This window comes from Ailuropoda melanoleuca, chromosome 5 (assembly GCF_002007445.2).
Source record: "Ailuropoda melanoleuca isolate Jingjing chromosome 5, ASM200744v2, whole genome shotgun sequence".
Classification (NCBI taxonomy): Eukaryota; Metazoa; Chordata; class Mammalia; order Carnivora; family Ursidae; genus Ailuropoda; species Ailuropoda melanoleuca.
Genome location: NC_048222.1, coordinates 52,443,570 through 52,470,620, shown reverse-complemented (window position 1 = coordinate 52,470,620; position 27,051 = coordinate 52,443,570). Strand labels below are relative to the sequence as shown.

Here is a 27,051-nt window from a genome sequence, read left to right as displayed (position 1 = left end):
CAGTTCTGTGAGAGCAAGACATGTGCCATTGTTCTCACTGCCTGACTGGTGGTATGCTTATGTATAATAGTTGAAGAGAAAAAAACCCTGGTGAATTAAAAAGATTCTGATGTATACAATATGGCAAATTCCTGTGTTTGACATTATGAATGACAAAATGTAATGCTTAAAAGAGTTTTTATTGATATTTTAAAGAAGAGGGGATGATACAGACTATGATTATTGGTCAGAGAGAATATTCCAGGCAGTGGCAATCCTTGAGGGGCATAAGGAAATAAAGTTGTGAGTGGAGAGAAGGGAAGCTGTTTTTGTTGATATTTAAGAAGCCTTTGGGGACTTGGCTAGGCTCTATAGAAAGAATGAGGAAATGAATTAAAAAAAGGACCTGCCATCAAAAGCTCTTACATCTATTGGGGGAGGGAAACACACAAATTATTATATAAGAAGTGGATTTAGGGGGGTGGCCAAAGTAGTGACTGTGAATGTGAATGTGGGCTAAATGGAAGGAGTGAATTATAATAATCCACATTGCAACAGTGATGGTCTAGGGAAGAGGAAATGGAAGTACATTCTCTTCAAGCAAAGAGGTAAAAGCATGTCTTGGGAGAGCAGAGACTATATGGTGAGGAGGAGGCCGTTGGTAGGTCTGAATTTTACAGGGTATGCATCAAGGAGTCACTTTTTGATAGAAATAATTGGAAGGAAAATACTATTATTTATTGACATTGCTTGTTTAAATAACTTTCTCTGTTTCTATTGATCTTACAAGAGTGCAGAAAGTATTGCTGTTTGCTCACCATTATATCCCCCAAACCTTGTATAAGTCACAACACCTACCTGGTGCTCGATAAATGTTGTTGGGTGAATGAACAAAATATTGATAAATCCATACTGTCAGTATTTTTTAAAGTTTGAAATTCAAATTCAAATGTATAGCTAGTTCGATTCCTCCTGAATATATCTCCCACTTCTTCATCTTCACTAGTAACCTATTCTGTGTAGATCACTGTGGAGGTACCAGGGTTAAACAGAACTGTCTTTCAAAGGTGAGGCTTATAGCCTTATTGGGGAGAGAAGACATAGAAACATAACGTGCTTGATGTAAATGAGAACATCACCGAGTAAATTGAACTGTTTCTGTAATGTCAGCATATGGTTCAATATTCTGGATGCTAAATAAATACATACCATCAAAATTGTGATCAGATATTTCTCACCTGAACACTGTGGCTCAATTTGCATTTATCAATGAAGGCAAGGTTATGTAACCTCAATTATAATCTTGGAAAGCTGTCAACAAATTCTGATTAATAAGTACTGCTTAACTGTTAAAAAAATATTAAGCCATTTCTCTTGCCTGTAATAGCAGCCCCATAGAAAATTTAGAGATAAAAATAGAAAAACACAAAGAAACAAAACATTAGTTCAAACAGTTCCTAAGGACACCAAGGCAGGACAAAGGCCTTAAATTAAAACTGTAATTCCTTATGCCATTAAATCTATAGATTTCTTCTCTGGCTAATATAGGGTCTTGTGTTTTCCTTCCTATGTCATATAGAACCTGTTTTGTTTTGTTTTGTTTTGTTTTCCTTTGCTATTACAAACAGTCAAATACAAACCAGAGGGAAGATTATTTCTGATTATGTGTTCAGGTATTTCTTAATTTTTTATACCATCTGTGTTTCCAGAATATCTGCAAGCTAATGTCAATGTTAAATTCTCTAGAGAACTGGCTTTTTATTTTCTGGAAAACTTGCTAAATACTTTTGTAAAGCAAGTATCACTCCATTAAGTTACCTATTTTTTGAATGTAAATTTGCTTATACTGATTCATAATTGAACTTTTTTTAAAGCAATGGACAACTGGTCATTCTGTCTTCCACAGTTAAAAAGACCTGTCCAAGGTTCTGACCTGTAACACTGCAGTAGCCCTGCATCTCAGTTGTGGCAGAGATCTCTGGCACTGTCATAATATGGAAATCAGAGGAAGAATTGGGCTGACAAGTCCAAGATTATATTCCCATTTCTTTCAGTGATCCTGTCTACTATCCCTAAGAGGATAATGAGGTAAGGGTTCCTTCAATAGGGGAGAACTCATAAAGGGAGAATAGGTCAGCTTGCCCAAAAGGTAAATGAGCCATGACAGCTATGAGTATCTGTTTCCTCACCTTAACCCAATTTGCCATCCTGGAGTGTGTGTGTGTGTGTGTGTGTGTATGTGTGCATGTGCATGTGTGTGTGTGTAGATTCTTCTCCCTACTAAAACACACCTGTTTTGTGCCTCATCCCTTTACTTATTTGGAACTCTTTAAATTATTCCAAACGTGCAGATAATTATCCCACGTATCTACAAGGTCATCTATGAAAGAGTGACCATAAATAAGGCATAAATGATTACAAAACTTTCAAGTGAATGCAGCAAATGATTAGGAAGCTTGAATGCGGAACAGTAGTGCAGGGGACTGTCTTGCTCTCTGCTGGCCAAAAAACTGGCGACACAATTCTGGCTTCAATTGGCTTACTCATATCTGTGTATAAAGGACATAGTCGAATCATACTTAAGTGTTATAGGATAAAAATTTTAAATCTTTTATTTCTTAAGAAGTTTGAGTAGCAGTAGATGCAAACATTCTTCCTACCTCATACTCCTTTCCAAATATTACACATTTTCTTTGCAGTTTCATTTATTGTGTAAGTGGATTTAATTTTTACTACTAGTACAGTTTGACCCATAAAGAATGAAAAAAAATAGTTTAAAGAAAAATAAACTAGATGTGTTATAAATAGGAGAAAAGTTTTTCTTTATTTGGTAAGATTTCAGGGCCAACAAGTTCTCACATTTGGAAATAAGAACAAAAATAACTCTATTTTTCTCCCCCCAGAATACTGATGTTTTAATGGGTACTCTAACATTCTTCCAAATATCCCAGAAAAGTAAATAAGTTAGGCTGCACCGGTATTAACATCTACAGTCATCAGGTTCTTTCCTGAAAGTTGTGGTAGGTAAGGTAAGACCTGAGTAATTGGACACTTGAGGCAGAGGAAGGAATCCTTAGGTGGAACAGAAAAGATGAACAGAGAGGAGGCCAGGTTGTTGGGAACAAAATTTATTTACTTCACGAGGATTGTAAGGATTAGGTATTTCTGTGCACCTCAGCTGCAAATCTCAGAGCAACTAGTTGAGACATCATTAGATGCTAGGAGACCTTTGATTTCAAAATGGAAGTTTGAACCTCGTGACCCCTTTCATCTGCTGTGCTCATCCTCCCAACCCTTCTGGGAACCACAGTGTGTTTTTTGTATCTATAAGTTTGGCTTTGTTTGTTCATTTGTTTTGGTTTTTAGATTCCACATAAAAGTGAAATAAAATAGTATTTGTCTTTCTGTCTGACCTATTTCACTTCGCATAATTCCCCCAAGGTCCATCCATGTGGTTGCATGGCAAGATTTCATTCTCTTCTTATGGCTGAGTCATAATGTACATACACACGTCTTTATTCACCCATTGATGGACACTTTCACTTAGCTTGTTTCCATGTCTTGGCTATTTTAAATAATGTGAATAAAGATAGGGGTACATATATATTTTTTAAATTAGAGATTTCTCTCTCTCTCTCTTTCTCTTTTGATAAGGACTCAGAAATGAGTATGTTGGACCACATGGTAGTTCTGTTAATTTTTTGAGTTTCCTCCATACTGTTTTCCGCAGTGGCTATACCAGTTTACATTCCCAACAACAGTGTGCCAGGGTCCTCTTTTTTTGCACATCCTCACCAGCATTTGTCATTTGTTGTCTTTTTGATGACAGCCATTCTAACAAGTTGTCTTTTTGATGATAGCCATTCTAAACAAGTGTGAGGTGATAATTCATTGTGGTTTTGATTTGCATTTCCTTGATGATTAGTGATATTGAACATCTTTTCATGTAACTATTGGCCATCTGTAGGTCTTCTTTGGAAAAAAGTCTGCCCCAGCCCTCTGCCCATTTTTTAAAAAATTAAATTGGTATTTTTTCTATAGAATTTTGTGAGTTTGGATATTATTCTTTTCTCAGATATAAGATTTTACTTATTTATTTGACAGAGAGACTGGGCAAGTGCACAAGGAGGGGGAGTGGGAGAGGGAGAAGCAGGCTCCCCGCCGAGCAGGGAGCCTAATGCAGCACCCTGGGATCATGACCTGAACTGAAGGCAGATGCTTAGCCAACTGAGCCACCCAGGTGCCCCTAGTTTCAATAGTTTATATGTGGCTGCCCAGTTTTCCCAGCACCATTTATTGAAGAGACTGTCCTTCTCCCACTGTATATTTTTGCCTTTTTTGTTGTAAACTAGTTGATCATATATGAGTGGGTTTATTTCTGGGATCTCTGTTCTGTTTCATTAATCTATGTATCTGATTTTATATTGTCTTGATTACTATTGCTTTGTAATATAGTTTAAATCAGAGATCATGATGCCTGAAGCTCTGTATTTTTATCAAGATTGCTTTGACTATTTGGGTCTTTGTGGTTCTATACAAATTTTAGGATAGTTCTATGAAAAATGCCATTGGAATTTTGATAGGGATTGCATTAAATCTGCAAATTTCTGTTAATAATATAGACATTTTAGTAATATTAATTATTCTAAACCATGAATATGGAATAGCTTTCTATTTATTTGTGTCATCTTCAATTTTTCATCAGTTACTTTTAGTTTTCAGGGTATAGGTCTTTTACATGTTTGGTTAAATTTATTCCTAGGTAGTTTATTCTTTTTGATGAAACTATAAATGAGATTGTTTTCTTAATTTCTCTTTCTAATAGGTTGTTGCTGGTGTATATATACACAAATGATTTTTGTATATTGATTCTGTACCCTGCTACTTTACTGAATTTATTTATTCTAACAGTTTGTGTTTGTGTGTGGCATCCTTAGAGTTTTATTTATATAAAATAATGTCATTCACAAAGTAACAATTTTATTTCTTCCTTTTCAATTTGGATGCTTTTTTTCCCTTGCCTAATTGCTCTGGCAAGGACTTCCAATACTATGTTGAATAAAAGTGGGGAAAGTGGGCATCCTTGTCTTGTTCCTGTTATCCTTGTTATTATGTTGAGGTATGTTCCGTCTACACTTTGTTGAGATTGTTACCATAAATGGATGTGGAATTTTGTCAAATGCTTTTTATACATCTACTGAGATGATCATATAATTTTTATCCTTCATTTTGTTAATATGGTATATATCACGTTGATCGATTTGTGGATGTTGATTCAGCCTTGAGTCCCTAGAATAAATCTCACTTGGTCATAGTATGTGATCCTTTTAATGTATTGTTGAATTCAGTTTGCTAATATTTAGTTGAGATTTTTGCATCTATGTTCATCAGGGATATAATCCTGTAATTTTTTGTGAGTGTATGATGTCCCTGTCTGCTTTTCGTATTAGAGTAATGCTGGCCTTGTAAAAGGAGTTTGAATGTGTTCCCTCCAATTTTTTGGAATTTTGAGATGGATAGATATTAAACTGTTTGATAGAATTCACCAGTAAAGCCTTTCAGTCTCCTTACTAGTAGTGGTCTATTCAAACTTTTTATTTCTTCCTGATTGTCTTAGAATATTATATGATTGTAAGAATTCATATATTTCCTCTAGGTTGTCCAATTTTTTGGCATATAATTGTTGATTGTCTCTTAAATGATCCTTTGCATTTCTGTGGTATCAGTTATAACTTCTCTTTCATTTCTGATTTTATTTTTTTGAACACTTTCTCTCTTTTTTTTTTTTCTTGGTGAGATGAGATAAAGGTTTGTTAATTTTGCTTATCTTTTCAAAGAACCAGCTCTTAGTTTTATTGATCTTTTCTATTGTGTCTTATTTTATTTATTTCTACTCTGATCTTCATTATTTCCTTCTACTAACTATGGCCTTTTTTTGGTTCTTATTTTTCTAGTTCCCTTAAGTGTAAAGTTAGATTGTTTATTTGAGATTTTTTTCTTTTCTTTTCTTTTCTTTTTTTTTTTTTTTTAGATAGGCCTGTGTTTTTATGACCTTCCCTTTTAGACCATTTTATATTGGTATATTGGTATGTTTTATTTCCATTTTCATTTGTCTCTAGGTATTTTTAAAAAAAATTTCCCTTTGATTTCTTTATTGACTCAATGGGTTGTCCAATAGCATGCTGTTTAACATCCACATATTTGTGATATTTCCAGTTTTCTTCCTGTAATTGATTTCAAACTTTGTACCTTTATGGCGAGGAAAGATGCTTGATATGATTTCAGTCTTCTTAAATTTATTGAAACTTGTTTTGTGTCTTAATATGTGATCTATCCTGGAGAATATTTCATGGGCCCTTGAGAAGAACATGTATTCTGCTGCTTTTGGAGGAAATCTGTACATATCTATTATGTCTCTCTCATCTAATATGTTGCTAAGGCCCATATTTCTTTAGTACTTTTTATCTGGATGATCTATCCATTGATGTAAGTGGGGGTGTTAAAGTCCCCTACTGTTACTGTATTGCTGTCAGTTTCTCTCTCTAGATCTGTTGATATTTTATTTTATATACTTAGGTGTTTTTATGTTGGGTGTTTTATGTTAGGTATTTTTATGCCATATATATTTACAAATGTGCATCTTCTTGTTGGTTTAATTTTTTTATAATTATGTAATGCCTAATGCCCATCTTTGTCTCTTACTACAGTCTTTGTTTTAAATACTATTTTGTCTAATGTGAGTATAACTACACCAGGTTTTTTTCATTTCTGTTGGCATGGAATATCTTTTAATATCCCTTCACTTTCAGTCTGTGTATGTCCTTCTATCTGAAGTGAGTCTCTGTAGGCAGCATATAAATGAGGTTTTTTTTTTTTAATCCATTTAGCCATTCTGTGTCTTTCCATTGGAGAATTTAGTCCATTTACACTTAAATAATAATTGAGAGGTGTGTACTTATTGTCATTGTGTTAATTGTTTTCTGGCTGTTTTTGTAATTTCTCTCTGTTCCTTTTGTCTTCTCTTAGTTTGATGATTTTCATTAGTATTATGTTTAGATTCCTTTCTCATTTTCTATTGTGAATCCACTATAGGTTTTTGCCTTGTGGTTACCTTGAGGTTCAAATATAACATCCTACATGTACAACAGTTGATTTTAAGTTGACTGCAACTTGAGTATGAACTCATTCCAAAACTCTCTATTTTTAATCCCTTCCCATGGCTTATGTTTTTGATGTCACATTCAATATCCTTTATTTTATGTATCCTTTAATTATTGTAGCTTTAGTTAATTTTATTACTTTTATCTTTTAACCTTCATATTAGCTTTATCGATGATAAACTTACTACCTTTACTCTAAATTTATCTTTACCAGTGAGATTTTTACTTTTGTATATTTTCTTGTCATTAATTAGTGTCATTTCTTTAGCTTAAAGAAGTCCCTTTAACACTTTTATTAAGGCCAGTTAATGTGATGAATTCCTTTACCTTTTGTCTGGAAAACTTTATTTCCCTTTTAATTCTGAATGATAATCTTGCTGAGTAGAGTATTCTTAGTTGGTAGGGCTTTTTTTTTTTTCCCCTTCCTCTTCAGCATTTTAAATATATTGTGCCTCTCTCTTCTAGCCTACAAAGTTTCTGCTGAAAATTCAGCTGATGGTCTTTTGGGCTTTCTTTGTGCATAACAAGACTTTTTTCCCTCTTGCAGTTTTTAATAATCTCTCCTCATCTTTAACTTTTGACATGTTAATTTTAATGTGTAATGTTCTGTGTCTCTGTTTTCTCTTATTTGCAGCTCTCTGGGCTTTCTGGATCTGGATGTCTATTTTATTCCCCAGATTAGGGAAGTTTTCAGCCAATATTTCTCCAAATAAGATTTCTACCCTTTTTGCTCTTTCTTCCTCTGGGAGCAATATAATGATAATGTTAGTCTATTTGGTGTTTTATAAGTTTCTTAAGCTATCTTCACTTTCTTTCATTCTTTTTTTTTTCTTTTTTCTGCTCTGATTGTGTGATTTCCACTGTGCCATCTTTAAGCTGACTTATCCTTTCTTCTCCTTCATCTAATCAACTATAGAACCCTTCTAGTGTGTTTTTTCAGTACAGTCATTATTCTTCAGCTCTGTGAATTCCGTTTGGTACCTTGTTGTATTTTGTATGTCTTTGTTGAAGGTTTTACTGTGTTCATCCATTCTGAACCCCAGTTTGGCAAGCATTTTTTTTTTATTACCAGTGCTTTGAATTTTTTAACAGGTAGATTACTTCTCTGTATTTCATTAAGATCTTTTTCTGAGGTTTTATCATTTTTGTTTGTTTAGAACATATACCTCTATTTCTTCAGTTTGCTTGGCTCTCTGTGTTGCTTTGTATTAGCAAAACAGCTACCTCAAGAATAATTTCTGATGTTCAGTACAATATACCTATATAGAGCCTTTTCAATAGAATAGTTACTATATTTATATTTAGTGTATTAAATAATATATTTAAATTTATATTCAGGCAGTTTAAATTCAAATTATTTTTCCTCTGATATAAGTATGTACTTTTTATATTTTGCAGATTGTGTGATATAGTGACATGAGGTGAAGGCTTTTGGTGTTTCATATCCTGTGTTCAAAATGTAGGCACTGCCACTTCTTGGAATTATGGTGTTAAGAATGGTGGTTAATTGTGCCATAGTTCTCTCCTAACTACAATAGGGATAGCATAATACTTTTTTTTTTTAAAAGACCTCTTAACTCCTAAATCTTTTTTTGTTTTTTAAAGATTTTATTTATTTATTTGACAGAGATAGAGACAGCCAGCGAGAGAGGGAACACAAGCAGGGGGTGGGAGAGGAAGAAGCAGGCTCATAGCAGAGGAGCCCGATGTGGGGCTCGATCCCAGAACGCTGGGATCACACCCTCAGCCGAAGGCAGACTCTNGCAGGGGGAGTGGGAGAGGAAGAAGCAGGCTCATAGCAGAGGAGCCCAATGTGGGGCTCGATCCCAGAACGCTGGGATCACGCCCTCAGCCAAAGGCAGACGCTTAACCGCTGTGCCACCCAGGCGCCCCAGTATAATACATTTTTTAGATGATTATTGTCATGATTAAATTAGATAATTAAAAAAAATATTCAGCATAGTGCTGGGACCCAGAGCTGGCAAATGTTAAATGGCAACTACTATAATTATTCTTTGTTACCCATTAGCTATCTCTGCTACTTATGATATATTGTGAAAATAAAGATAATATATTTTGTAGATGTGGAGTCACATAACCTAAAGGTCAAAACTAGGGCATTTTCAGGGATGGTATGGAAAAGGCTGTGAACTGGTGTTTCACAAATATTCCCTGCAGTTGAGGGCCATTCCCAGAAGTTGACTCAGGGGGCTAACTACCGTGGTCCTGAAGGTATCACATCCTGGCATCCATTATAGTCTGCTGTGCATGCCACTCAAATCCACTTGCTTCATATGGCAAGTTAACACCATCTGGAATAGCTGGCTTGTCTCTTTTTGCGAGGAAACTTATATTAAGGTTGTTGGAATAACTGGAGCACTTTATTTGCGGCTACTCTCAAGACCACAACACATTATCTCTACCTTCCATTATAGGTACTACCTTCCCATAGCTAGCACCTCTGCTTCTCTAGTCTAGGTGGTTTAACTGGTGGGATGACTCAGATTATAATCCCTAAAGGGTCTGAGCCCTTTGTCATTTTGCCATGCTTATCCATTTACCATAAAATCGGGCAGGGAGTAATGAAGAGTTTCCTTAGTGGCTTATCTGGGTGCCATATATATTCTTCCTTATCCCAGTGTAATTTCAGCCCTACACTCTCCTAATGATCAGAGTCAGTTCTTCCTGCCATGAGTTAAAGTGACCAGGTGACAACCATATTTTAAGATTTCATGGCACTTTCACTGTGTCATCATGGAAGCAGTCTTCCTCTGGGAACCAGGTGCTCTGTAATCACAGAGAATAAAATCGTAGGGATAGGAAGTATAAATACTCCAAGTGGGATATTAAGAGTGATAATAAATAGGGCAACTACATGGTTCCCAGACATATATATTCTATATACTGGGGACAAAAATACCATGGGATGATCATGGATTTAGAATGTATACTACATTCTGAAGTATGGTGTCCCATCCTATCAAGGTATCATTTCCAAGTTGGCACTTCAAATATTTCTTCAAAGGCCATCTTTAAATTTTGTCAGCTTGGAAGCTTCTGGATTTTGATGCCATAGGACTAGTGAAATGCATAGTCATGAGCCCACTGCTGCATATCTTCTTGGTCCATGATGAAATTGTGTGGGTAGGAAAGGCAAATTAGTATCTGGAATTGTGTGGATTTCAGTTAAAATGAAGCATTGTCCTTTATAGAGTAGATGTTCAATGTAATCATTTGTTACCAAGTGGCTAGTTGATGTTGAAAGATATATCGGGTGCTCAGCATCATTCTCTGTTGCTGGCAGGTTCAACATCCAGCAGCAGCAGTACCTAGATCAACCTTGGTGAATAACAGCCCATGCTGTTGAGCCCGTGCATTATCTCCATCTCAGCTATGATTGGCCAAATCATTCTGTTTACTTGGTTATTTATTGCTTCTTTCATAGATGCTCTCTGGTGGGCATCAATATGCAAAGCAAAAGTTTTCACACGTTGTGTCCTTTTCCTTAAATCTATCTGCATGCTTCTTTCCTGGCTCTTTTTGACTTTGATATTCAATTTTTCTTTTTGCAGGCTCCTGAGAAATTATCCAAGTGATATTCACCATTGCTCATGAGTCCACATATATTCTTACCATGGGCCACTTCTCTTTCCACACAAAGCGGCTGATCAGGTAACCTACCTCAAATTCTACCCATTAGGAGGATTTTCCTTCACTGCTGTCACTCAGTGTCATGTTAAGTGGGACTGTGTAGCTGTAGTCCATTTTCATGGACTTCCCACATATTGACACCCCCGTGTGCTGAGACAACGCATCCATACATTAAGCTCAGATTGTTTTCTTCTTGCCTTAGTTGTCCTTATGGGACATCTTCCAAAAAGGATATATGTGTATGTATGTGTGTGTGCATATGCTCATGTACACATGTGCATATGCACACACCCACACTCACCCCCCCCCGCATATACTCTGAGGGAGAGGCATTGGTGCAATAGTAGCAGATGACAAATATCTATACTGCATACTTGAGTAGCTTACTTGTGCCCCATGACAGTGTTCATGCCTGGTAATACCAGGTATACCATTTCCATTTTATAATGGATTGCTGTTGGGTCCATCCAATCTTAGATTTGGTGAGTCAAACAGAACTAAGCTCATGATAAATAGTCCTGGCAGCATGGGCAGTTGATGCCACGTATTCAAGTGCTCTGCATGTATTTGGGCCCAGTTGCAGATTGGGAAATATTTTTTTGAATAGTGCATAGGTCTCCACTGCAGATGGCATGAACTTTGTTGAGAATCAGGGAGTCAATATTGTGATTCTCCTATTGAGTCTGACCATAATTCCACAAAGTGACTTTTTTTTTTTCTTACCACAGATGTCTCTGTCCATAGTGTATGAACCATGTCAGCCTTTGATTTTACCAGTATAGGGGCTGCAGGAATATTCCCAAGTATAGTTTAGTTACTTCCAGAACACACAGAGGCTACTACTTTTGAAGCAATGGTTTATTTTTTATTTTGGAGAGGATATCTGGGTATGCTCTAGACCACTTACTCTGAAAAACTGCACTGTTGTGGAATTCTGAATCATCATAGGAATAGTTTTCCTCTAGAGCTCAAATGTCTTATTGAGGCCTTCTTGTTCACCTTCTTGCCAATATTTACTCACTGGATCCAGTTAACAGGCTATCAATGTAGTGATCAAATGTTCTTGTGAATACTCAGATGGTCTAAGTCCCAGTGGGAGAATTAACATAGTTCCTGGGCAAGACAGTATATTTTTGTCTGCCCCGCTTGAATGTGATCTGCTTCTGAACTATTTTCCTGATAAGTACAGAAAGGATTAATTTGCCAGTTCAATGAACATATACCATGTTCTGAGACGATGTTGATCTACTCTAGCAAAGATACCACATCTGTGAACCAACTGCAATTGGGGTGACTACTTTGTTGAGTTTATAGTAGTCCACTTTCACCTTCTAGGATCTATGTGGCTTTTGAAGGGTCAAACCTTGTAAACTAAAGGAGATGAATTAAATATGAATATGATGGAGACCATGACCTGCATCACTTAAATCTTTATGTGTAGTACTGAGCTCTGCATTCCCCAGAGAGAGATAAANCAGAGAGTGATAATGTTTTTTATTTACTTTCTTGGCCTTCTCCGCTATGATATCTCTTATCCCACAGGCCAAGGAATCAATGTGAAGGTTCTGCCAACTACCACATATATTCATTCCAATTATACATTTAAAGACTGAAGAAATTATTGGTAGGTGAGTCCACAGACTCAGTGGATCAGTGAGAGTCATATCTGAACTAAGACTACATTTAGTATCTGTTCTCATATGCACCCACTCTAAAAGTAGGTTACAGTGGTGTTCAGGTCACTTAGTATCAGTGTCAACTCAGACTTATGTCTCACAGTCCACAGAATGTTTGGATAGTCTCTTCCTAGAATATGATTATACAAGTAGGTCCCTTGGTGAAGGTCTATGGGAATCATGACCATATTCATTTGTTATGACGTACTGAAGTCCAAACCTCATTGAGACCTGGCTTTTCCTTCAGTCAGTAGGTTCTGGATGTGAGTATTGGCTCAGGTCCAGAAACTGGGTAGGAGATTTATCTTTTTATTGGCAAGGCTGTCCTAAACCTCCTGATCCATTGTTTCTTTGGCTTTTCTAAATTAAACATTATCTGTGGAGGAGTGTGCATCTATCTTTACCTCTAGGAATTGCAACCTAACCATTTCTTTAGCTCTGAGTTGCCTCATGGCTGCCATTCCAACAGTGCAGCTTATTATGATAATTGTACCTACTGTGTTTCTGATAGTTAAATGCTACCACCTAACTTTGTTTGTTCTGTGATCCTATCATTGCCATTGTTATTAGAGCCTAGTTCCATAACATAGCCAAAGACGGTAGCCACCACTGAGATGTTCAATGATGCCACTGAGAAACTTATTGTTAAATGATGTGTCCTCCTATGGAACATTTTTGGCTGATGAGTTTTTTGGCTTTATGTAGTAGAGCCACTCTAGAACATCCACTTCTCTGAGACTTATGACCCCTCTCTCTACTATTTACCGTATTATTTCTACTTAGTGCAGACTATAATTTTTTCCAAGTTTACAAGAACCATTGTAGTTCTGTGTTATACTGCCTTCATGGTCCCTGTCAGGTGATAAATTCAGTATCGTAGGAGAGTGCTTCTATAGCAATACATTCCTATTTAACTTCCTATACCTCCTGATTGATCCAGTACTGACAGATGCCAGTTAATAAGTATTCCCTCAATTCCTGTGAGTACATATGAGTGCATATATGTTGGGGAGGTCCTACTGTTTTTTCAGCATGTAGTCTCTTTCCTCTCTTAACAGACTCCACATTTACTCAGAATGGATTATGTTGTAACTTGACCCTAGTTATTCATCTCAAGGCCCATGGGAGGGTTTGTGGTAGGTCTTTATGAAGAGTGAGCAGATTTTCCTGTAAGTTAAAGACCGCTGCATTGTCTTCAAGCAAGGATGGAACACTAGCTGCTAATAGGGAGTGGGCCACTTTTGCAGTCTCAGAGTGTTTACGGGAATATGAAGATTCAAGAGTTTCAAGTGAATTAACCCAGATGTCCCCATCTCATGACTCACAGTCCCCCCACCTTTTTTTTTTTTCCAATTAAGGCCCTGACCTTGGAATAGCCAACCTGCCTAAGTTGAGAATTAAACCTCTGGAGCTCTACCACTCTTAGGATTTATTCCTGGCTCTGGTGCTCAGCTTTTTCTGCATCTGCTGCAAGAGGTGAGAATTTATTTAGCTGGTGACATGAACATCTGTTGTATTTACAGTTAGCCTCAATTTGGTGATTAATCACGTTTAGCCTTTGATTATCTTTCTTCACTGCATCCGGAGGCCCCAACATCAGCTGTTCTATTCCATAGTGGCAATTGCTTCTTCTTCTCAACTTCTCAAATACCTTGAGATATTGCACACACAAGTCCGTTTCCTTCCACTGGTATCACTCCTTAGTCCACCACTGGTAAATATTTTAACAATTACACTGCTTCAGTATGCCATATGCTATCAGTTTTCCATATAGCATTTGTAATTAGGTTCTCATTGCCAGTCTAACAGAGAAAAATCCAGATAAAATATGTCAGTTTAGAATCACTTCCTCAGTGTTTCCTTGGTACCAACTTCCATTCATCTGATTCCCTGGGAAATAGACTATGAAAGAGAAGTATATATGCAGAGCTCCTTTTGGATGTGGTAGAGGGAGAAGATGAACTGCAATATATTTGTGACAGAGGCTTTAGATAATCCTACAGGAAGCTGCTACTGGCTTGGCCCCTGCAGTACAGCACAGGGGCTAGGTATCTGAACATTCCCATCAATTAGTCATTGGCTATGGGTTGCCCTAGAGGAGAGGCAATAAACCCTTGGCCATGGGCCATTTTCAGAGAGTGACTTAATCACATGCCTTTGGCGATGATCACAATACTCTTGGCAGTTGAAAGAATGAGTGATTTAGTCCTGAAGAGGGTATCTCTGTGGTACACCACAACTCTGCCATGCTTATCTTTTCATTAGTTATGAAAGTAGATTCCGATGGGAGGCTGGAGTGCAAATATTATGATTGAGATTACATTGATTTTAATTTCGGAGGTATACAGAGAGTGCATCTGCTCTGGGCTACCTTTTTTTATGTCCTTTCGCTGAAAGCATAGAATTTTACTCAGAAGGTTTTCTCACTGATTATTTGTCATTTTTTTCATCTATTTTTCTAAAATGTTTTAAAAAATAGCAGACTGTGGTTCCTGAGTATCAAAGATAGTCTCTCTAATTTCNAGGTTCTGCCAACTACCACATATATTCATTCCAATTATACATTTAAAGACTGAAGAAATTATTGGTAGGTGAGTCCACAGACTCAGTGGATCAGTGAGAGTCATATCTGAACTAAGACTACATTTAGTATCTGTTCTCATATGCACCCACTCTAAAAGTAGGTTACAGTGGTGTTCAGGTCACTTAGTATCAGTGTCAACTCAGACTTATGTCTCACAGTCCACAGAATGTTTGGATAGTCTCTTCCTAGAATATGATTATACAAGTAGGTCCCTTGGTGAAGGTCTATGGGAATCATGACCATATTCATTTGTTATGACGTACCGAAGTCCAAACCTCATTGAGACCTGGCCTCTCCTTCAGTCAGTAGGTTCTGGATGTGAGTATTGGCTCAGGTCCAGAAACTGGGTAGGAGATTTATCTTTTTATTGGCAAGGCTGTCCTAAACCTCCTGATCCATTGTTTCTTTGGCTTTTCTAAATTAAACATTATCTGTGGAGGAGTGTGCATCTATCTTNTATTGGCAAGGCTGTCCTCAACCTCCTGATCCATGGTTTCTTTGGCTTTTCTAAATTAAACATTATCTGTGGAGGAGTGTGCATCTATCTTTACCTCTAGGAATTGCAACCTAACCATTTCTTTAGCTCTGAGTTGCCTCATGGCTGCCATTCCAACAGTGCAGCTTATTATGATAATTGTACCTACTGTGTTTCTGATAGTTAAATGCTACCACCTAACTTTGTTTGTTCTGTGATCCTATCATTGCCATTGTTATTAGAGCCTAGTTCCATAACATAGCCAAAGACGGTAGCCACCACTGAGATGTTCAATGATGCCACTGAGAAACTTATTGTTAAATGATGTGTCCTCCTATGGAACATTTTTGGCTGATGAGTTTTTTGGCTTTATGTAGTAGAGCCACTCTAGAACATCCACTTCTCTGAGACTTATGACCCCTCTCTCTACTATTTACCGTATTATTTCTACTTAGTGCAGACTATAATTTTTTCCAAGTTTACAAGAACCATTGTAGTTCTGTGTTATACTGCCTTCATGGTCCCTGTCAGGTGATAAATTCAGTATCGTAGGAGAGTGCTTCTATAGCAATACATTCCTATTTAACTTCCTATACCTCCTGATTGATCCAGTACTGACAGATGCCAGTTAATAAGTATTCCCTCAATTCCTGTGAGTACATATGAGTGCATATATGTTGGGGAGGTCCTACTGTTTTTTCAGCATGTAGTCTCTTTCCTCTCTTAACAGACTCCACATTTACTCAGAATGGATTATGTTGTAACTTGACCCTAGTTATTCATCTCAAGGCCCATGGGAGGGTTTGTGGTAGGTCTTTATGAAGAGTGAGCAGATTTTCCTGTAAGTTAAAGACCTCTGCATTGTCTTCAAGCAAGGATGGAACACTAGCTGCTAATAGGGAGTGGGCCACTTTTGCAGTCTCAGAGTGTTTACGGGAATATGAAGATTCAAGAGTTTCAAGTGAATTAACCCAGATGTCCCCATCTCATGACTCACAGTCCCCCCACCTTTTTTTTTTTTCCAATTAAGGCCCTGACCTTGGAATAGCCAACCTGCCTAAGTTGAGAATTAAACCTCTGGAGCTCTACCACTCTTAGGATTTATTCCTGGCTCTGGTGCTCAGCTTTTTCTGCATCTGCTGCAAGAGGTGAGAATTTATTTAGCTGGTGACATGAACATCTGTTGTATTTACAGTTAGCCTCAATTTGGTGATTAATCACGTTTAGCCTTTGATTATCTTTCTTCACTGCATCCGGAGGCCCCAACATCAGCTGTTCTATTCCATAGTGGCAATTGCTTCTTCTTCTCAACTTCTCAAATACCTTGAGATATTGCACACACAAGTCCGTTTCCTTCCACTGGTATCACTCCTTAGTCCACCACTGGTAAATATTTTAACAATTACACTGCTTCAGTATGCCATATGCTATCAGTTTTCCATATAGCATTTGTAATTAGGTTCTCATTGCCAGTCTAACAGAGAAAAATCCAGATAAAATATGTCAGTTTAGAATCACTTCCTCAGTGTTTCCTTGGTACCAACTTCCATTCATCTGATTCCCTGGGAAATAGACTATGAAAGAGAAGTATATATGCAGAGCTCCTTTTGGATGTGGTAGAGGGAGAAGATGAACTGCAATATATTTGTGACAGAGGCTTTAGATAATCCTACAGGAAGCTGCTACTGGCTTGGCCCCTGCAGTACAGCACAGGGGCTAGGTATCTGAACATTCCCATCAATTAGTCATTGGCTATGGGTTGCCCTAGAGGAGAGGCAATAAACCCTTGGCCATGGGCCATTTTCAGAGAGTGACTTAATCACATGCCTTTGGCGATGATCACAATACTCTTGGCAGTTGAAAGAATGAGTGATTTAGTCCTGAAGAGGGTATCTCTGTGGTACACCACAACTCTGCCATGCTTATCTTTTCATTAGTTATGAAAGTAGATTCCGATGGGAGGCTGGAGTGCAAATATTATGATTGAGATTACATTGATTTTAATTTCGGAGGTATACAGAGAGTGCATCTGCTCTGGGCTACCTTTTTTTATGTCCTTTCGCTGAAAGCATAGAATTTTACTCAGAAGGTTTTCTCACTGATTATTTGTCATTTTTTTCATCTATTTTTCTAAAATGTTTTAAAAAATAGCAGACTGTGGTTCCTGAGTATCAAAGATAGTCTCTCTAATTTCACACAGCATTCTTCTAGGTCTTTGCTTTCTAGTTGTCATCAAAGCCTAAATGAAGGCTATGGACTGAGTCAGGGGGAACAGACAAGTACAGGTACAATCAGAGCCTGAATATTAGGGTGGTTTTGTGGGAGGTCGGAAAGGCTTCCCTTCCTTTGTGTGAGGGGGCTTTGGAAAACTTGAATTTGAATAGATAGATATTGTATATTTTAACTCCTATGGTTATTAGAGATGTATTTTTGTATTGCCTTTTAAATTTCTTTCTATTTTCTTATTTCAATTTACACCAGCACCTAGACTTGCCATAGATCAAGTTACCAACTGCTTTCATTGTGATTATTTATTCCCAGAGGCTGTTTGAGGTAAGACCTGGCTAATGCTAAGCATGTTTTAGTTTTAAACTAAACTTTACATGTATAATTTAGTAGTCCATAATAAAAGTATAAGACATTTTTAAAGAACTGCCTTGATATTTTGAGGTGGCATGTATTATCTATTATTTTATGGAACATGCTCTGTCTTTGCTGAAAAAGCTAAAACATGTCTTGCTCTTAAGAATTTTGAAATATTGCATGGAGCACTGGGTGTTATACGCAAACAATGGATCATGGAACACTACATCAAAAACTAAGGATGTACTGTATGGTGACTAACATAACATAATAAACAATTATTAAAAAAAGAATTTTGAAATAATTTCCTTATGGTTTTTCTTAAAAGCACCTGTGATACTGGAAAAAGAAATTGCATTTCTTTTTAGTGAGAAACTAATTTTAATTTTGGTTATAAGTGCCACACCCATTTTGCTTGCATGCTTTGAAGCATAAGTAATTAACTTTCACCCAAGAGTTAGAATCAAATGAAGTTCCTTCCATTGCGTGAAGAGAATTGCACTGCATCTAATACTCTAAAGGGGAAAAGAGCAAGGATACTAATTATGAAAGCATCTAAGTTTTGGTCTGTTGCCATGTTGTACAACATTTATTAAAATTTACAATTCTCACTTTTACTACAGAACCAGGATGCATCTAGACTTATGCACAATTGGTGAGGCGAGAACAGCTAGGAAGTCCTATCAATAGTCAAGAGTAAAAGTCTTTGGTGAGGATTATGTGAATTTATATTTTTAATGTGTATAATATAATGACTGGACTATATTAGGACCTACAAAAAATTTTAGGTTTTTATGAATTTTTGTTTTCTAAAAGAAGATATTGACCTAAATTGTACACTGACAAGGGCCTGACCAAGATGCTCGCTCTGAAATGTGGAAAGGAGGTATGGGAAATGACAGAAATTATGAAGTTAAGGACCATAAGATTTAGAACTGGCTAGAAGTTTGGGACAATAAAAAAGAGAGAAATTAAAGGTCCTCAAGTTCCGGTCTGTATAACTAGGAGAATGTTGATTTTGTTAATTAGTACTGTATGTGGGGCGCCTGGGTGCCCAGTTGGTTTAGCGGCTGCCTTCAGCTCAGGTCATCATCCCAGAGTCCCAGGATCGAGCCCACTCAGCGGGGCAACTGCTTCTCCCTCTCCCTCTGCTCCTCCCCCTGCTCATGCTTTCTCTCTCTCTCTCTCTCTCTCGCTCACTCTCTCAAATAAATAACTAAAATCTTTAAAAAATTAGTATTGTACGAGACATTTAGATAATACAGTTTATGGATGAAAATGAGTTGAAAAATATTGAATTTGAGATATTAATGGTCATTCAGACAAAACTGGCCAACACACAGCTAGGAACTAATGCAAAAAGGGGAAGCTAGGTGCAGATACATTTATTTGGTAGTTAGAAGGAAAAGGGAATAAAAATCTGAAAAGACAAAGAGAAGCCAGTGAAGGACCTCATTAGGGTTTCTTTGTAAAGGAGAACACTTATTGAAACTGATATCTCATCAAACCTTAGACAAAACTCATAATGGCCCCAGACTGAGGCCTAGAGAACAGTCAGAAGCAAAGGCATTTCCTCCTTCTGTGGCCGTATTTTCTCTCATTATTGCATTCTTTTGTTTTTCTGAAAATAAGTGTTCACTGTTCATTTTTTACAAAGTTCAAAAGTTGCCCACTCAGGTCACAACTTCACATCACTTCCTTGTTGAAATGCCTGAAAAGATCTGACAAACTCCATGTTCCAATTCCCAGTTCCCAAGAGAGACCCTGATTGGCCCAGTTTCTACCATGTGATGATTCTGGTCAAAATAGCCATGTCCAGAGAGAGACTCCAGTAAGCCATGATGTCATGTAGGTATATAGAATGGTTTAAAGAAAGGCCAAGTGGTTAATGGCTTCAGATGCAGAAGGTAGTAATAGAAGATTTATGTTTTATACAAACATTATTCATGCCCATTAGAAGGGGAATTTTAGTAGAGTTCTGGGGCTGAAACCAGATAGCAAGAAGTTGAAGATGAATGGACTCATGAAGAAGTAGAGACCACAGGTCTCCTCTATGCTTTGGAAGACTTTGGTGGAAGGTATAGTAGCCTGAGGAGGTAAAAGCATTTGCTCTGGTCTTTTTAAATTTGAGCCACTTTTGACTCTATAAAATGGCATCTCATTTTGTTTTTTAATTTGCATTTTTCTGATAATTAATGCTGTAGAACAAATTCCATATGCTTATTGGCCAGTTAGAAATCAGTTTGAAATAGTCACTAATTACTAATCCATTGTATTACTTTTAAGGATGTGCTCTTGGCATTAGANCGTGCTCTTGGCATTAGAATGAAATAAAACTGAGCAAAATGACCTAGCAGCACCTAATCATCTATGAAAAGTACTTTGTGAACCAATTTTTATTGAGACACTCAAGGTATAGAGATCTTTAGATTTCATTAATCAGGCATGTGGACGTCTAATCAATGTACCAGTTAGCATAAGACATATTTTTGCCTGAAATACTTAATTGTATAGACAGTTTTTGTAGAAATACAATAATATCTTACAAATTTGAGACTTGTTCTTTCAGAAGGTGTGATAATTATTTCATCTAGGAAAGTATTAAATTTGTATTAAGAACAGGATAACTCCTTTCCCTCTTCCACCCTACTTTTAGGTTGACTTCTGTTCATAGTTGAGCAGATTAATAATAATTTATTCATTACTTTTATTTCCAATGAAAAATAATTAAACAGCTATTAAATATCAGGCATCTTGATATATTCCATTAGGGAAAACATGCAAAAATGAGGGATTATATTACCTCATGATATATGCCTACTACATGGAATGCAGTTTGTTAAGGGTGTGCATGTACTTCAGAGAATGTAACCATGATGTCCAAATGAGCTCATGACACAGATGGAGGAACACATTAACTCCTGTCTGGGCCATCAAGGAGACCTTTACAGGGAGGTATTGCTTGACCTGGACATAGAATCCAACTACTCGAGTAAGAAATTCAAGATACTCTAGCTGTGTTCATGAGTTTTGGTTTAAATAACATTTTGTTGGCAGAAGAGAGGGAGTGATAAAGAATGAAGGGGATATTAGTGAAACCAAACAATGTGTCCCACCGAGAAATATGATAGATGTGTCATTATCACATTAGCTCACACATCTTGCAAACATTCCAGTGAAAGAGGTCATATCGTTTGTTGGTCCATACATGAGAAACATAGTTTCCATGGTTCCAATCCTGGTTTCAGAAATATTAAAATTTAAAAATGTATGTCTTAGAATCCATAAAATACAGGAAAACCATTGTTGTGAGTTTCTTATCTCCTCCTTTAGAGAATGTAACATTTTAAAAGAATTAACTTTTAGCCAGGTAGAATAGTGCAAGTGGAAAAAATGTCTGCTCATTTTTACTTATTAATAACAGTAACGTTTCTAATGCCTCTGATATTCTTTAATCCTTACATCGGCTTGAGGAAGTGGTACCATTATCTCATTTGTCAGATCCAGAAACTGAGGAACAGAGAGGTTAAACTCTGTGCTCAGTATGTCCAGATGGTGTGCGGCAGAGCCATGGTTCAAAGCAGGCTGTCTGATTAAGCCTCTACCCTATGCTCCTCCCCTAAAGTAGTAAATGGTCTATGTTGGAGCTCAGCTGGGCACAGGATAGAGGTGCTCTCTGGTAGAACTGAGGGCATCCTGCTTGAACAATGTGGTGTAGTATGGTTTGGGACCATGCAGAAATTGTTCCTATTCTAGCCCTACTGCTTGAATAAGTGTTGAGCAAATTACTTAGGATCTCTGGGTCTTGGTTTTCTTGTTTTTAAAATGAGAGTAATGTTTTAACTTGTGAGGTGGTTTTGAGGACAAAGTATTTTAACATATTGAAGACCAAGTAGACATTGCCCATTAGGATAGAGATACCAAAAAGTGTTTGGAAAGACAGGTGTGTGTGTGTGTGTGTGTGTGTGTGTGTGTGAGGTGGCTTGTCTTACAGGAATCTGGGATCCTGCCTAGGCATAGGACACTAGGCTGGTAATGTGGCCATCCAACCTGATGGGACAGAGATGTGAAAAACATTAGAAGTAGCAGTGGCTTTTTTCCAGAATGGGTGTTCTTACTCAATGGCCTTACTTTATAGAGCTAAATCTCTAGTAAAAATTCCAACCTGTCAAAATTGCTCACAAGATTTTCTTTTAGAAATCACTTTTAACATCAAAGGATTTCCAGTTCCAGAAAATTGCAGACATTGACTGTAGAAATCCAGGTAAATGTCAAATTATTTAGGATAGAGTTAGATTATCATATCAGAAAACACTGGGCACAGTAGGAAGGTGCCAAACCCTTGGATTATGTTGCTTTAGAGAAGGCAGCACAGTGCAGGGAGAAGAAACAAACACACACACACAAAAACCACACAAAAACCACACAAAAACCAAAACAGTGAAGTCAGGGCAAAAGACCTGCATTTTCATTCCAGCACTGCTGTGTGAACTCAGGCTAGTGTTTAGACCTTTCTGGGTTTTCATAGCATGCTGTGCCCAATTTGAGGATTAGTGCTTCTCAAGCTGGATTCCCCAATCCCTAGGACCCTGTAGAGAGGTGATAATGGGCTATAGCTCACGTGGAAGCAGCAGGTAATGTGGGACTCCAGCTGTATTCCCTTCAGTCAACCCAGGGAGCTCTGCTTTATTAATTGAATCATTGAGTTTCCACATCTGACTTTTTTTGGAAAAACAAAACAAAACAAAACAAAACAAAAAGATAGGTTTTATGGATAAAACAAACAAAAACCACATAACTCAGCTCTGGGTTGACAGCATTCCAAGTTGATCATCTATAAGCCAGGGTACCTGTGCTCCGTTCTCCGTGCATATAAGTGGGCAGAAGTTACAAAGTCTGAAATAGACAGTTTTTGCCCTCAAGTCGTGTAGTGGGGAATAGGGCAAGGCCATGCGCAAGACAGTGAGTTAGCAAAGCTTATTGTAGGTTTCTCAGTCTCTCCTTTCTGACCTACCCTCCCTACCTATCTCCTTTGGTAGTGGATTCTTCCCATCCTCAAGTTTCTTTGTGAACTCTCTCTTTGTGATCTCCTTCCTATTCTTGAGGAATATTCTCATAAACCCTTTATACCAAGATACAGAAAAGCTAATAAGCCTTAAAACATAGGGTCCCCTTGGTGAGATTTTCATTTCAGCAAGGACCAAAATCTTAAATAAGAGGAGTAAAGCTGTAATAGTTGAAACTAGTATATGTTCTTCTTGAAGGGGCAGTTCTTCAAGCATAGCACATAGGAAACCACCTTTTTCTCTAGGGTTGGTCCTTATGAGCTTAACAGTATAGGATGGTTTTATTAGTAAGGATTCTGAAGCCAGTTTGGTTTATAATTCTAGCTATGTAACTTCCTAGCTGTGTGGCTTTGGGATAGCTACTCAGGTTCCCAGTTTCTTGGTTTCTTGATCTGTAAAATGGGGATTAATGACAGTACCTATTGCAGAGCTTACAATCAAACATTAATGTAGTAATTTATACAAAGCACTCAAGACAGAGTAGGACATAAAATAAGCACTAAAAATGGAAAACAGGCACTGGGTGTTACACGCAACTGATGAATCGTTGAACACTACATCAAAAAATAAAGATGTACTATATGTTGGCTAATTGAACATTAATAATAAAAAATGAAAAACGTGTAAAAGAGCTATGTGATGAAGATAATTAAGGATTAAATATCATGGTTCGGGTTATAAAAATTATATGAAAGGGAGAAGATGACAAAATAATTGAAGAAGCTTTAATGGAAAAGATTAGTCTTGATCTACCCTTTAAATGATTGAGATCAGTATAGCTGGAGGGCATTCTAGGCGGGGTGAAGAACAAGAATAAAAGAAACAATGAAAGAATAAGCTTAGTGCATCCATGGAACCATAAGGTGGGCCAGTGTAGAGGGTATGCAATAGTCTTTAGTAGGAGGCTAAGAAGAAGAAAAATAAAGTGTTTAGGGAAATTTAGGTGGAAATCAATTCTTGGCATGGTTAAGAATGGTGGGGAATATTACCTGAAGTTAGTAATCTATTGCAATATTATTTATCTAAAGTAAGGTGAATGTACATTATTACTATAGCAAAGGAACCAAATTTTGGAGTCAGGACTCCCAGGCCATTACTCTAGCAAGTAAGAGACTTACCATCATTAACCATGAACTGCAGATAATAACGTTACTAGGTTACCACGCAGATCGTATGAGTTGATACACACAAAAATACTTTGTAGATTCCCAAGCTTTTGTAGAAGTATCAGTACTAGATATCATTATTTACTCCTAATGTAGCAGCAGTGGGAGTGAGTAAACAATGTAGATGGGCTATAATTGGATGAAGAAATTCACATAATATCTACTTACCAAGAATAAAGAAGACACAATTCATTTGACCTTCATTCTTGGGGAAATGGGTCTTTCTGTTTATTTTTAAAAAATAATTTATTAGCTTAGGATAAACCTCTTAATCACTTTCTGGTTTGATCATTTTTGCTGAAAGAATTTTAGTACATAAATACCCAGCTCTCCTACTTTAGTGCATTTAGTAAGAAACATAAAATTGTTTATTGATCTGAAAATGCTTTAACTTAATTCTGGTAAGGATTTAGCAATAAATTACTGTTTAAAGTTTCATTAGCTCTTTTAGCCCAGTAGGGCACCCAGCTTTATAGTCATATTAAATAGCTCTCTTACAAAATGAATTTAACATACCTGCAAAAAGTATTTTACTTCCCATTCAACCCTAGTATGCTTTTCAGAGTTAATACACTTGCAGTCCAAATCTGGGGTTGGAGTCAGGTTGTGTTTCTTTTTAATTACATGACCTAAGTAAAATTTCCTAAAAACTCAAAATTGCAGTTTTTTTTACTCTGGAAAACAGTAATACATATTTCACACAATTAGGGGAATGAAATGAAATGAGGTAAATTTTAGAAAATTAGACACACGTGGTGCTTGGCACATAGTAACAATGAAATACTGTTACTAGCCTTTCCATAACAACATAGTCTAGTATTTTAATCCCTCTCAAAGATCTTATTACCAAAATTAATGCGTGGCTGTGTTAATAAAGGTAACACACCTGTTGGGTAAGTGTAAGATTTTGAATACAAGTAGTTGAGAATCACGTGATGATATCCTGGTCTCTCCCCATCTCCTTAACCCCCTTTCCTCATAAATGGAACTTCTCAACCTAAGTTTGAAAACTTGTCACATTCTGTTACCATTTTGCCCATCCAGGCTCCTCTCCCTCTAGTCCCCATCTTTCTCCAGGGTGGAAGTTTCTCCCTCTTTGGACAGGACATGGATGTTTGTGATATATCTCTTCTGCTCAGACTGTGTCTCTTTCTCTGGATTGTTTAAGTCCAGCACAGCTATCTCAGGCCTCTTGGATCTCTATTGTTTATCTATTAACTTATGGACTTACTGTCTATTCATTCTTTTGTTTATATACTTACTCATTTGTACAACAAACATCATGAGTCTACTATGTGATATGCAACATGGATATTTAAAGTTAAAAACAACATGACCTTAGCTCTCCAAGACTTCACAGTCCCGTATGAGAGGTAGAGACATAGATAACATATTTTACATATGTTACATATGTTACAAGAGTTACCGTAGCAAAGATACATTCAAGGCATTGTTGGGGCACACAAAATAAAGTGCCAACCTGAGGAGGTCAAACAGGTTAATGTTGATTCCTGCTGGGTCTAGGATATATAGATATTCTAGAGATGTTCATGAGAGAGACATGTAGAGGCAGAGGAAAGGAGAAAGGACCAGAGGCAGGATGAACAGCATGGAAAAAGGCACATTGGAGAGGCAACAGTACGGTAATCAGGAAACTGTCACTACCTCAGTGTGTCTGGGGCAGGTGTGCTTGTGGGAGTGACAGGGAATGTGTCTGCTAAAACTGGCAGTATTTCAAGTAAGAGGATTTAAATATTTTATTAATTTTAGAGAGGAGGATTTGAGAGAAGGGCGAGGTTAGAGTCGGGAAGATTATATAGAGTACAGTGGTAATAGTTCAGATGAGAAGTTGTGGAGTTCAGAACTAAGGCATTACCAGAAGGATGAAGGGACGTATTCACATCAGTTTGGACATGGGATGGGTCATATGGAAACTAGAATGACTCCTGGGTATATGTCCTGAGGAAGTAGATAATTATGTTAGTAATAATTGAGATTAATAATTCAAGAAAATGACTAGGTTAGATGGAGTTTAATTGTGGGCAACCAGATGAAGATATTTCGTAAGTGGCTGAAGTGGAAGCCAATTCTTTTTTCCTTAAAATTAGTTTAAAGTCGGGGCGCCTGGGTGGCTCAGTCGTTAAGCATCTGCCTTCGGCTCAGAGCGTGATCCCAGAGTCCTGGGATCAAGCCCCACATCGGGCTCCTCTGCTGGAAGCCTGCTTCTTCCTCTCCCACTNAGAGGAGGATTTGAGAGAAGGGCGAGGTTAGAGTCGGGAAGATTATATAGAGTACAGTGGTAATAGTTCAGATGAGAAGTTGTGGAGTTCAGAACTAAGGCATTACCAGAAGGATGAAGGGACGTATTCACATCAGTTTGGACATGGGATGGGTCATATGGAAACTAGAATGACTCCTGGGTATATGTCCTGAGGAAGTAGATAATTATGTTAGTAATAATTGAGATTAATAATTCAAGAAAATGACTAGGTTAGATGGAGTTTAATTGTGGGCAACCAGATGAAGATATTTCGTAAGTGGCTGAAGTGGAAGCCAATTCTTTTTTCCTTAAAATTAGTTTAAAGTCGGGGCGCCTGGGTGGCTCAGTCGTTAAGCATCTGCCTTTGGCTCAGAGCGTGATCCCAGAGTCCTGGGATCAAGCCCCACATCAGGCTCCTCTGCTGGAAGCCTGCTTCTTCCTCTCCCACTCC

The 27,051-nt window shown here is 37.3% G+C and overlaps 1 protein-coding gene and 1 long non-coding RNA gene across 2 annotated transcripts in view; both read left to right on the top strand.

Annotated features, from left to right (window-relative positions):
- LOC117802366 overlaps window positions 1-13,899 on the top strand; it is a 22,576-nt gene extending 8,677 nt beyond the window's left edge. The window contains exons 2-3 of the long non-coding RNA XR_004625623.1: window positions 10,712-10,811; window positions 13,825-13,899. This is a non-coding gene — a long non-coding RNA (uncharacterized LOC117802366). The remainder of the gene's footprint in view (window positions 1-10,711; window positions 10,812-13,824) is intronic.
- Window positions 13,889-27,051, top strand: part of UNC13C (unc-13 homolog C) — a 586,721-nt gene continuing 573,558 nt past the window's right edge. The window contains exons 1-2 of the mRNA XM_034661708.1: window positions 13,889-13,942; window positions 18,007-18,078. The gene's annotated coding sequence lies outside the window, so the exon portion shown is untranslated. The remainder of the gene's footprint in view (window positions 13,943-18,006; window positions 18,079-27,051) is intronic.